This window comes from Oncorhynchus clarkii, chromosome 1, assembly GCF_045791955.1.
Source record: "Oncorhynchus clarkii lewisi isolate Uvic-CL-2024 chromosome 1, UVic_Ocla_1.0, whole genome shotgun sequence".
NCBI classification, from domain to species: Eukaryota; Metazoa; Chordata; class Actinopteri; order Salmoniformes; family Salmonidae; genus Oncorhynchus; species Oncorhynchus clarkii.
The window spans coordinates 68310011-68322719 of record NC_092147.1 but is presented as its reverse complement, the minus strand read 5'-3'; the positions used below and the strand labels follow the sequence as shown (position 1 = coordinate 68322719).

The window sequence follows — 12709 nt, the reverse complement described above, 5'->3', positions numbered from 1 at the left end:
CAGACACCCCTTTAAGTGTGGAGCAAGTGAGCGCTGCCAATCCACACACACACACACACACACACACACACACACACACACACACACACACACACACACACACACACACACACACACACACACACACACACACACACACACACACACACACACACACACACACACACACACACACACACACACACACACACACACACACACACACACACACACACACACACAGCAGTGACGTGCACGCCAAAAAAGTATTATATACATTTAAAAAAATGTGTTGTTATCCAATGTTTTTCCACAATGATCCTGGTGTTTTTTATGCTCAAAGTAAAAAAATGTGCTAAAACTGCATCAAAACATCAGGAAAGGCAGCAGGGGTGCATGCCTTCCTCCCCATCCACAAGAGTTTGACACTTTCTATGATCGGTTTGATAACCCAGAGGTTCACCTTGAAGGACAACATTTACACTTAAAGCTAGGCCTAAATACATTTTCCTTTTATAGGTTGGGGGGGGGGGGGGGGTGAACATGAGACTAGACAACATGAGAACAGCCAAATCCTCATGAACATGGGAATAGGGTCAATAGACAACATCCCTTTGATTTTGATTTATCAAGCTCGAATGTTGTTTTCATGAGTCACTTTTTTAAATGTTATGAACTTCATTTTTCAGTAATTTTGATTGTAACTTTGGATGCTACATTGGTCAATAGCTGAGCGTCATTTTGTCGGGTTCTTTGAAATATGCCGCCATATGGCTACATTGGTATTTGCATTTAGGGGAAATGATTTGTAAATTTAGGTTAATGTCACTCTGGTTGTTGGAGCCATCTGTTGCATGGTGAACTGGGGATTCATCAAGGTATATTTGTAAGTAAACCTGTCTTTGATAATAGTCAGTACATACCCAGCCACTGACCCCACCACACGTCACTTACACACGTCACTAACACAAAACACACACACACATGGAGGCTGTTGGGAGGAGCAAAATGAGGACGAGGTCATTGTAATGGCTGGAATTGATAAATGGAATGGTGTCAAACACATGGAAACCACACGTTTGACTCGGTTCCATTTATTCCATTACAATGAGCCGGTCCTCCTATAGCTCCTCCCACCAGCCTCCTCTGGTGTGTATATTTGTGTGTGTGTTAGTGACGTGCGGTGAAGCCGGTGGCACACACACACACACACACACACACACACACTATAAATAGCCCCAGAGTTTAATGGAAACAAGAGCCCCGGCCCATGGCCGCTCTGCAAAAACCAATCTGTGTAGCCTTGCTGGAGAAAGAGATTCAGATCGTGTTTAATAGTCACATGTACAGGGTTACAGGTGTGATTGCAGGGTACAGTGCAAATCTTAGGCTTCGAGCTCCAACATGCAGGACTAAGTGAAATAAAATAATGAAAATGGTAAAATATATATATATAAAAATAGAACTATGTACAACTGTAGCAGTGATGAATAAATACAGTTGAAGTCGGACGTTTACAGACACCTTAACCAAATACATTTAAACTCAGTTTTTCACATTTCTTGACATTTAATCATAGTAAAAATTCCCTGTTTTAGGTCAGTTAGGATCACCACTTTATTTTAAGAATGTGAAATGTCAGAATAATAGTAGAGAGAATGATTTATTTCAGCTTTTATTTCTTTCATCACATTCCCAGTGGGTCAGAAGTTGCATACACTCAAAAGTATTTGGTAGCATTGCCTTTAAATTGTTTAACTTGGGTCAAACGTTTTGGGTAGCTTCCTTCCACAAGCTTCCCACAATAAGTTGGGTGAATTTTGGCCCATTCTTCCTGACAGAGCTGGTGTAACGGAGTCATGTTTGTAGGCCTCCTTGCTCGCACACACTTTTTCAGCTCTGCCCACAAATTGTCTATAGGATTGAGGTCAGGGCTTTGTGATGGCCACTACAATACCTTGACTTTGTTGTCCTTAAGCCATTTTGCCACAACTTTGGAAGTATGCTTGGGGTCATTGTCCATTTGGAAGACCCATTTGCGACCAAGCTTTAACTTCCTGACTGATGTCTTGAGATGATAGGGGGAGTAGCAGGGGGAGGGGGGAGCAGGTAGCTGACTAGCGGTGACTATTCAGCAGCCTGATGGTCTGAGGGTAGAAATTATTGGCCAGTCTTTCAGTTTTGCCATGATGCTCCTGTACTGCCTGTGTCTGAGTGATTGAAGCAGGGAGAACAGGGCATGGCTTGGGTGGCTGGGGTCCCTGATGATCTTCTTGGCCTTCCTGCGACACCTGGCAGTGTGCACCCAATGATGTGTTCGGCTGCACGTATCACCCTCTGAAAAGCCTTGCGGCAGTATGGTCTTGATGGTGCTCCTGTAGAACCCTGAGTTCCCTCAAGTAATGGCCGAAGAGTTGCCGTCATGCCTTCTTCACCACGGTGTCTGTGTGGTTAGACCATTTCAGCTTCTCTGACATCTGTACGCCGAGGAATTTGAAGTTATTGACCGTCTCCACAGGCAGCCCAGTTGATGAGGATGGGGGCGTGTCCAGCCTGGTTTCTCCTGAAATCCACAATCAACTCCTTTGTTTTGCTAACGTTGAGGGAGGGGTACCTGGCAACACGCCATCAGAGTGCCTACTTCTTCCTTGTAGGCTGTCTCGTCGTGTTGGTGATTTGTATTTATATTTATTATGGATCCCCATTAGTGGATCCCAAGACAGCAGCTACTTTTCCTGGGGTCCGGCAAAATTAAGGCAGTTATACCATTTTAAAAACATTACAATACATTTCACAACACATTAAGTGTGTACCCTCAGACCACTACTCTACCGCCACATCTACAACACAAAATCCATGTGTATGTGTGTGTATGTTATCGTGTGTGTATGCATGTGTCTGTGCCTATGTTAGTGTTTCACAGTCCACGCTGTTCCCTAAGGTGAGTTGATGTGGAATAGAGTTCCATGTAGTCATGGCTCTATGTAGTACTGTGCGCCTCCCATAGTCTGTTATGGACTTTGGGACTGTGAAGACCTCTTTGGGACTGACTTCTCCCCATCTTAGCTACTGTTGTATCAATATGTTTTGATAATGACATGATTCATTACAATATTTAGTTGAGGTTTAGGATTTAGTGAATGATTTGTCCCAAATACAGTGCTTTTAGTTTTAGAAATATTTAACTTAACTTATTCCTTGCCATCCACTCTGAAACTAACTGGAGCTCTTTGTTGAGTGTTGCAGTCATTTCAGTCGCTGTAGTAGCTGACGTGTATAGTCCTGAGTCATCCGCATACATAGACACCCTGGCTTTACTCAAAACCAGTGCCATGTCGTGAGTAAAGATTGAAAAAAGTAAGGGGCCTACTACTGTTGTGTCGTCAGCAAACTTGATGGTGGAGTTAGTACTGTATGAGGCCACGCAGTTGTGGGTATACAGGGAATACAGGAGGGGACTGAGGACGCACCCTTGCTGGGCCCCCTTGTTGAGGATCAGTGTCGAGGTGGTAATGTTGCCTACCTTCACCACCTGGGGGCGGCCCGTCAGGAAGTTCAGGACCCAGTTGCATAGGGAGGAGTTCAGACCTAGGGCTGTGAGCTTTGTAATGAGCTTATAGGGCACTATGGTAATGAAGGCCGAGCTGTAGTTGATGTACAGCATCCTCATATATGCATATATTTTGTCCAGGTGGGTAAGGGCAATGGCGATTGCGTTGTCCGTGGATCTGTCAGGGCGGCAGGTGAATTGGAGAGCGACGAGTGTGTCGGGGAGGGAGGAGGTGATCTGGTCTTTGACTTGCCTCTTGAAGCCCTTCATGGGGCTCCCGAGTGGCACAGCGGTCTAAGGCACTGTATCTCAGGGCAAGAGGCGTCACTGCAGTCCCTGGTTTGAATCCAGGCTGCATTACATCCGGCTGTGATTGGGAGTCCCATAGAGCGGAGCACAATTGGCCTAGCGTCGCCTGGGTTTGGCCGGGGTAGGTCGTCATTGTTAATAAGAATTTGTTCTTAACTGACTAGCCTAGTTAGATAGTAAATAATAATGATGACGGAAGTGCTGCTAGTTTGGAGTCATTCAGTTCAGTTACTTTCCCTTTCTTGGGGATGATAGTGGACATCTTGAAGCAGGTGGGTATAACAACCTGAGTTAGAGAGAGATATGTCAAAGCACACAACAGCCGGCTGGTCTCCATTGCTCTGAGGGCATGGTTAGAGATGCCGTCTGGGCCGGCAGCCTTGTGAGGGTTAACACGTTTGAATGACTTACGGCCAGTCCTCAGTGGAGACTGAGTGTTTAGCCCACGTTGTCATCAGGGGCTCTCTGCAGCTCATGGTCATTGTGCTCGAATCTTGAGAAAAAGGTGTTTAGCTCGTCTGGTATGGTGACCGTGATGTGGCTGGCTTTCATTTTGTAATCCGTGATCGTTAAGAGCCCCTGCCACATACGCCTTGTGTCCGATCTGCCAAATTGCTCCTCCACTTTGTCCCTATACTTGTCTTTCGCCATCTCAAGTCATATTTGTACTGTATAACCAAACAGTACACTAGCCAATCACCTTGCTCTGTTTATAAGCAACATCTCTCTCTTTCAGAGGGAGGGAAAGGGAAAGAGTGAGATAATAATGAGAGAGAGAGATAGAGGGAAGAGAAGAGAGGATTGTGTTTGTGTAAGAGAGAGAGCAGGGAAGGGGGAGAGAAAAATAAAGGTGGGGAAAGGAGGAGGGTTAGGAGGAGGAGAGAACTCTCCCATGGTAGTGATTTATCTCTCCCTCTCAGTCGCCTGCAGTGCTGGCCATAATTAACATCAGTTGGGAGATGCAGGTGGAGCAGATAGTGGCAGCGGTGAAGAGAGCGAGAGAGAGGAAAGGAAGAGAAGGAAGAGAGCCTGTTAGTAAAGGTTCATTATTGAAAAGTTGTATAAACAGGCTGTCTATCCCAGGCTGCTATCTGACTGGGACCTGACAGTCAAAAGTTTGGACACGCCTACTCATTCAGGGGTTTTTTATTTTTACTATTATCTACATTGTAGAATAACAGTGAAGACATCAAAACGATGAAATAACACATATGGAATTATGTAGTAAACAAAAAAAAGTGTTAAACAAATAAAAATATATTTGAGATTCTTCAAAGTACCCACCCTTTGCCTTGATGGTAAAACCGATTCAAAATTTACGAATCGCCAGATCATGAATGTTTTTACTCATATTTTTTTGTTTTGACTGAATTAATGCGTATTTTAGGCATGTAACTGTGTATGACTGTCAGAAAATTGTGTGCACACCACACAGTGCGGGAGACAGCCTCTCATGTAAATGAGAGGTAGGCCTATCGCTGTTCTAGGCTATTCGTACATCTGTGCGGCAACTTCAGCATTCAGATACTTGTACACCACCCGATGTCACAGGAAGGCCATAAAGATTATCAAGGACAACAACCACCCGAGCCACTGCCTGTTCACCCCGCTATCATCCAGAAGGCGAGGTCAGTACAGGTGCATCAAAGCTGGGACCGAGAGACTGAAAAACAGCTTCTATCTCAAGGCCATCAGACTGTTAAACAGCCACCACTAACATTGAGTGGCTGCTGCCAACACACTGACTCAACTCCAGCCACTTTAATAATTGGAATTGATGGGAAATTTATGTAAAATATATCACTAGACACTTTAAACAATGCTACCTAATATAATGTTTACATACCCTACATTATTCATCTCATATGTATACGTATATACTGTACTCTATATCATCTACTGCATCTTTATGTAATACATGTATCACTAGCCACTTTAACTATGCCACTTTGTTTACATACTCATCTCATATGTATATACTGCACTCAATACCATCTACTGTATCTTGCCTATGCCGCTCTGTACCATCACTCATTCATATATCTTTATGTACATATTCTTTATCCCCTTACACTTGTGTCTATAAGGTAGCAGTTTCGGAATTGTTAGCTAGATTACTTGTTGGTTATTACTGCATTGTCGGAACTAAAAGCACAAGCATTTCGCTACACTCGCATTAACATCTGCTAACCATGTGTATGTGACAAATAAAATTTGATTTGATTTGAAAATGACAGTAACAATGTCAAATCATAGGCTTTAATAGTTGAGCGACAACCAATGTAATTTTCTGGGTTTACTGTTACTAGTTGGGTGTATTCATGGATGCCAAGGGAAGCCAGCCTTGCCCAAATATTTGACCAATAAATAAATTAACATTTAAAATAATTTATCTTTCCTCTCTGTCTTTTCATAATTTTCCATTAATTTGCAAGTGGCTGAATCTCACCGGATAAATCACCCAAGTGAGGGAAACAGCACGCCTGTCTCATATGTGTAGCGCATGTATCTGATGCTGTCTGGACCAAAATGTTGCCGCCATAGCATTTGATTGATTGATGCCAGCAAGCATTTAACCTGCCTTGATAATAATTAGCCAATCAGCCTTGAGCTAAGCACAACTGTGGGTTGTCCGGGTGCAGCAAAACACCCCCCCCCCAAGGGAGGGCAGTTTGGATTTGGCTTCAGACCAATCAAATCACTTCCTTTATAAAAACGTAATTTTCTGAAAAATGTGTGTTTCCGGTCTGCTTGTTTTGATGTCCTGCACAAGCTAGCTTGCTAAATTTGCCCTTTCCTAAGTCATGGATAGACATGGGGAAATGGACTTGTGGTTTTGACTTAATTATCTGTACAGGCCCATCATTATAATGCTGTAAATCATAAATTAATATGTGGTGCCACTGGCCTGAGACTAATAAAATTGAATATTTAGCCTAGATGTAGCCTAATAGGCTCACATTAACTAGCTAGCTAGCTAGCTTATTGCCCATGCGAGGAACTCAGGCTAACAAGCATTTTAGCTAGGTAGCCTATGACAACAAAAACTAAAAGTATGACAGAGCTATAGACCGTTTTGCCAACATGAAAAAGAGGAGGATGGCATTGGTGTAGGGTGTTTTATTTGCGCATGCACCAACACATCAGTGCCATGGACAGCCACATTGATTGGAATACATTTTTGGGGTATCTTTAAGTTTGTTTTCAGTGTATTAAACTAAGCATATATATAGCGCTGTTGATTTGATTTTTAAATGTTTAAGTGTAAATGGTGCTGGAATAGCGGCCTTATTGTATATCACGGTGGCGTATGAACGAATGGGTTATAGAGCAAACAATGCGATTATCACAACCGAAGTTGTAATATGGCTTTTTTACCGGTTTGACTTGCTCAGTGATTTTACCCATGCACCACTACTGATTGTTACCATAACCAAATGCGCTATAGAAAATTGTGTTTGACCGGAGTTCTGTAGGCCTACGCAACTTACATCCAACTGCTGATTGGGGTATTCAATCATTCAGATTTTATGTTGATGTTTCAGGTTCAACATAAATACTGATCAAATCAAAATCAAATTTTATTGGTCACATACACATGGTTAGCAGATATTAATGCGAGTGTAGCGAAATGCTTGTGCTTCTAGTTCCGACCATGCAGTAACATCTAAATAGTAATCTCACCTAACAATTTTACAACAACTGCCTTATACACACAAGTGTAAAGGAATGAATAAGAATATGTACATAAAAATACATGAATGAGCGATGGCTGAACGGCATAGGCAAGATGCAGTAGATGGTATAGAGTACAGAATATACATGTGAGATGAGTAATGTAGGGTATGTAAACATTATATAAAGTGGCATTGTTTAAAGTGGCTAGTGATACATTTATTACATAGATTTTTTCATTATTAATGTGGCTAGAGATGAGTCAGTGTGTTGGCAGCAGCCACTCAATGTTAGTGACGGCTGTTTAACAGTCTGATGGCCTTGAGATAGAAGCTGTTTTTCAGTCTCTGGGTCCCCGCTTTGATGCGCTGAGCAGTTGCCATACCAGGCGGTGATACGGCAACTGCTCCGCCCACAACCGTAAGGCTCTCCAGAGGGTAGTGAGGTCTGCACAACGCATCACTAGGGGCAAACTACCCTCCCTCCAGGACACCTACACCACCCGATGTCACAGGAAGGCCAAAAAGTTCATAAAGGACAACAACCACCCAAACCACTGCCTGTTCACCCCGTTATCATCCAGAAGGCTTTAAACAGTTAGTGTATTTGGTCATTTTTACATGAATAGGGTAATTTCATAAAGGACATCAATCATTTTTTCGAGATGCGCATGGTCGCAATCAGAGAGAGAAATAGTAATGGCGTCTTTTTGTAGGCACCAACTCCGCCATGGTTCACTGGACAAAGCCTATGAGGAAAATGAATGCAGGTTTTTGGAGGGTTTTTGGATAAACGCCGAAAATAAGGTCTGTAGCAAACACAGGCTTACGAGATCTTACACATTTAGTTCTATGAGATAATCAGCTAACGTTACATAAAGGCTTCAAAATTCATAAAGGTCATGTTAACTGACTGCTATTATCTCAGAACAAAATGTATAAGATATTTTAAGCCTGTGTTAGACCATATTTTCACAGTTTATTCCAAAACCCTATTCTTTCACCATTCCTTTTCCCGTAGGGATGGCTGAACGAACCAGAGGTAACTCATTTCCAGGTTTTAGGACTACAAGCTGGTCAGGACAGGAAAAGTGCTCCAGAAAATTCCAAACGTCTAAACCATTTGCTTTTGAGACAGGGGTCAAATCAAAAGTTGCATTATATTAATTGGCTAAATGTCATGCTCATTTCAAAAGATAAATATTTACAGTACTAGGACAACAAAAAATGTATCTGCAAAAATTACAAGTTAATCAGTAGGTGGTGGTGATTTCAGTTAAAAGGTGGGTGAACAAAAAAGCATAAATTGCCCCCCACCCTAATCTGATAGTGGGGTGGTAGACGCTCAGCCTTCCCTATGGCTCAGCTCAGGTGCCTACTCACACCACTGACATTGACACACAAACACACACACTAACAGAGTGCCACTCAGCCTAGAGAAGTCATCTCAGACAGATCCAGCTCAGAGAGGCCCAGCTCCTGAGCTCCCATCAGCAGCAGATATTACTTTAAAATGGAAAATTAATGTGTTCATACAAAACAAGTGCATTGAATTGTATCGAATAGCATCAAATCGTTCCCCTAATCAAACTAAATCGCTCAAATTGTTTCAAACTAAAACGTATCGTTCCTGTATCGGAGCCCATGTATCTAGCTGCGTATCGAATCGTTCATGAAAGGAGAGATGCACATCCCTACTGTATAAGCATCCTCTATGTTGATTACACAAGGACAGCTTGTGTGCTAGATGTGTGAGCATCATTACTGCAACTAAGTTGCCTCATCCCCCCCCCCCCCCCCCCCCCCCCCCCAAAACCCCCAAATGTACTTTTTACTTTTAATAAATGAAATTCCTTTCATAAATCTCAATGCGTGATGACAGGCTGTCAGGGAGCCACTCCTGTGTGATGTCATCTGTCACGCTCCAAACACACACCACGGGAATGCTGACACAGTGCCCAGCTAGATTTACTGTCTTCAGGACAGATGGATAGACACACACGCACACACACACACACACACACACACATATAGTACATCACATTCTACTCTCACTCAAACAATCATCCTCAAATAACAGCACAGCGCACTCCTGTCTCATCAACATTCAGGTGAAAAGAGATTTGTCGATGTGCATATGCCCAGTTGCACAGTACGACAGACACAGTGGTGATGTGATAGTCTCCAGTCTCAGTTGAACAGCTGAATTTGCTGATTAGCATATTGCTCTTACCTCTTGTCTCTTCTTCCGTATCGTTTCCTCTCAGTGTTAGTCTCAGCGGGACAGGAGTAGTTGCGTACCGACTCTGGTCATGCTGCGGGGAACTGTCCACTCATGCTTAGACAACAGTGTGCTGTGCGGGGCTCTCTGACCGAGCGAACGGCTCTCACTCCCAGCTGCTCTGGAGAGGCTCAACAAAAACATCACGCCTGAAGAGAGAGGGGAGAGGAGCATGTGACCACAGCCGCCTGTGTGCCTGCCCTCTCTCTCTAGCCTGAGCCCTCTCTTGCACACTATTTTTGCTCTCACACACACACACACACACACACACACACAATCTCTCCTCTCGCTCTCTTTCTTACAATCAGTGCTCTCCTGCTTTCCCTCAGAACTCTCCTCTCTGGGGCTGGTGCAACTATGTCTCCTCTAATGTCATTTGAAGCTATGTGAAGCAGTTCTGGCTGCAAGAGTAGAGTTTTATCAGCCAATAAAACAATTCCTCCATACATGCACGTACGCATGCTCACACATTGAAGTATATTTTCCAAACGCACGCACACACACGCCTGCCAAGCACTCGTCCCTTCATCGCAAATCTACTTGAAAATCACATGTGGTATGGATTTAAGACAAATCCTGTGTGGAAAAAGAGGGTCTGTTCTGTTCGAATAGGAGCTGTATAAATCAAAAGAGATACTGTACTTCTCTCCCTTACCATGCCCTGGTACAGCACCGGAGAGACAGGTGGAGAACAGGTGTACAGTCCAGACAAGGGGCACATTCCTCTGCCCAGGCGATGCCGACACCTGCCAGATCTTACAACGCCTGGATAGGTATTTTACTTATCAGGAAACCACATCATATGTTATAGCAATCTGTGACACAGTTGACGACGTGGCACGCAACCATTGGTTGTCTGAGCAGGGGAAGGCGACCAAGACCTGTCTACTGCAGGTGGTTCTCAGAGCTAACGAGCATAACCCTGATACAGAAGAGAGCTGTTTGTGATAGTCTTGCCCTACAGGTCAGTGGCTAACACGGTGCAATTCGACCAAAGAGAAGGGTTCCACTGCAACATATCAAAACCAATAACAAGCATACAAACAGGGCGGCAGGTAGCCTATTGGTTAACAGTTTTGAGCCAGTATCCAGAAAGTCTCTGTTTGGAATCCCTCCGCCGACGAAATAAAAAAAATCTGCCGATGTGCCCTTAAGCAAGGCACTTAACTCTAATTGCTCCTGTAAGTCGCTCTGGATATGAGCATCTGCTAAATGACAACACATTTAAACATGAGAAAATGATTAAACATATTTACGTATGCAAACAGCTGTCTCTTACCTCCTCTTTATGTTAGACTCATCAAGACTACAATGCTACTACTTAAATGTAGTATATGTACTACTTGGTACAACTTATCCCTCTGACATGGCTCTTCTCTTCACTCGTTCTTTAGCAGACTGCCCAGTGAGACATGACTTAGGGGACTAGAAAGCTGGACTTTTGACCTTGGAGTGACTAGTTAAAGTCAGCCCTGACCATTGGCTGAGCCGATCTAGGTCCTGACACCAGAAAAGATCCCAAACCCACAACAGAAACAAGCCCTCCAAAACAACGTGGGCTTAGCAACATAGGACGTGATGCCACATAGATAAAGGGCTTGGTGACTGAAAAAACGTAGAATTTGCACGCTATTGGAGAATACATCTGAATAAGCATTAAACACACATATTCTTAGTGGTATTCTACAGTGGTCAAGGTAGAAGTCAGAATTCTCTCACTGTTGCAGTTATACATGTTATACAGGGTGGGATTCCGATGTGATCGAGAGGCAAATTGGGAAATGGCCCATCTCTCCCAAATGACTTAAAAAGGAGGAATTATTGGTTGCCACCCGGGTCGCTCCCTTTTGTTCGGTAGAAAGTATGGTCAAGCCTGACACTGGAGGTGCTAAGCTGAGTTTAATGCCGTTTGAGTCCCTCGTCAAAGGTTTCTGCTGGCCCCTTGTCACTGTGGGAAAAGCCCCATCTGGGTGACACTGGGTAGCTAGCCAGCCAGGAGGAGGGCAACAGTAACACTAAACATGTATTACCTAACTGGCTTTGGGGTCCTTTACTCTGCCATTCAGATGCTATTGGTTAGATCAGATCCATAATCACAAACACACAGATCCACAATGACCAGATGCAACAACTGAGCTTTTGTCATGTCGCTGTTGGCCTATATTAAGAACAGCAGCAGGAAAATAAAATGATTAGTCAAGTCTTCTACGATGTGTTGACATCAGAGGTGTTGTGGCGCTATCACTGTCTGTGTCAATGGAAAAAATGACAGAGGGGACACTGGAAAATGGGGCAATAGGGAGGGTGGGGGGTGAGAGGCATGTGCTGAGATCAAGATCTGTGAGCAACAAGAATGCAACAGCAACGAGGTCATTGGTAGTTGAGGCCACTCATGCGTCTCTTCTATTTTGCTCTGATTAGAGAAGGGTCTTGACACCATAATGTCAGACCAATTCATATTCTATATGATGCAGAAAACAGGGAGGAGCAAACATCACCTCTGACCTAGGTATTTCTCTACTGATCAACCAGTTCATGTTAAGTGAAGTGTGGTCTCACCCTGAGCCTGAGTCTACACAGGCTAATAATAGCACTGGTCTGAGGGTTATATGGAGTGACTAAAATAATGAACATTAACAATATGAATATAATACGAATTTACAATATGCAAAGACTAGTGTTGGAAAGGTATGATAGAACATGTCTTGTTAGTATGTATCCACAGTTAATTAGTAACCACAGTTGTGAAGTCGTAAAGACCACCCATTTCTTTTGTGCACATTGTAGTCGAGCTTATCTAATCGGGCATGTGTCATATGTCACGACTATATGATTCTTCTAGGTACAGCTATTGTGCACAATGTGAATAGGTCTTTGTCACTTCTAATAATAAAAGCCATCACATACCAGCCAGTA

The 12709-nt window shown here is 43.4% G+C and overlaps 1 protein-coding gene across 11 annotated transcripts in view; it reads right to left on the bottom strand.

Moving 5' to 3' along the window:
- LOC139411253 (RAS guanyl releasing protein 3 (calcium and DAG-regulated)) overlaps positions 1-11193 on the bottom strand; it is a 61821-nt gene extending 50628 nt beyond the window's left edge. For 3 of the 11 annotated variants that reach the window (XM_071157354.1, XM_071157394.1, XM_071157303.1), the window contains exon 1: positions 9746-10004. The gene's annotated coding sequence lies outside the window, so the exon portion shown is untranslated. Of the gene's footprint in view, positions 1-9745; positions 10005-11072 lie in introns of those variants that run through there. The other 8 variants (XM_071157405.1, XM_071157337.1, XM_071157422.1 and 5 more) reach the window with 6 other exon arrangements.
- Positions 11194-12709: the final 1516 nt, after the last annotated feature.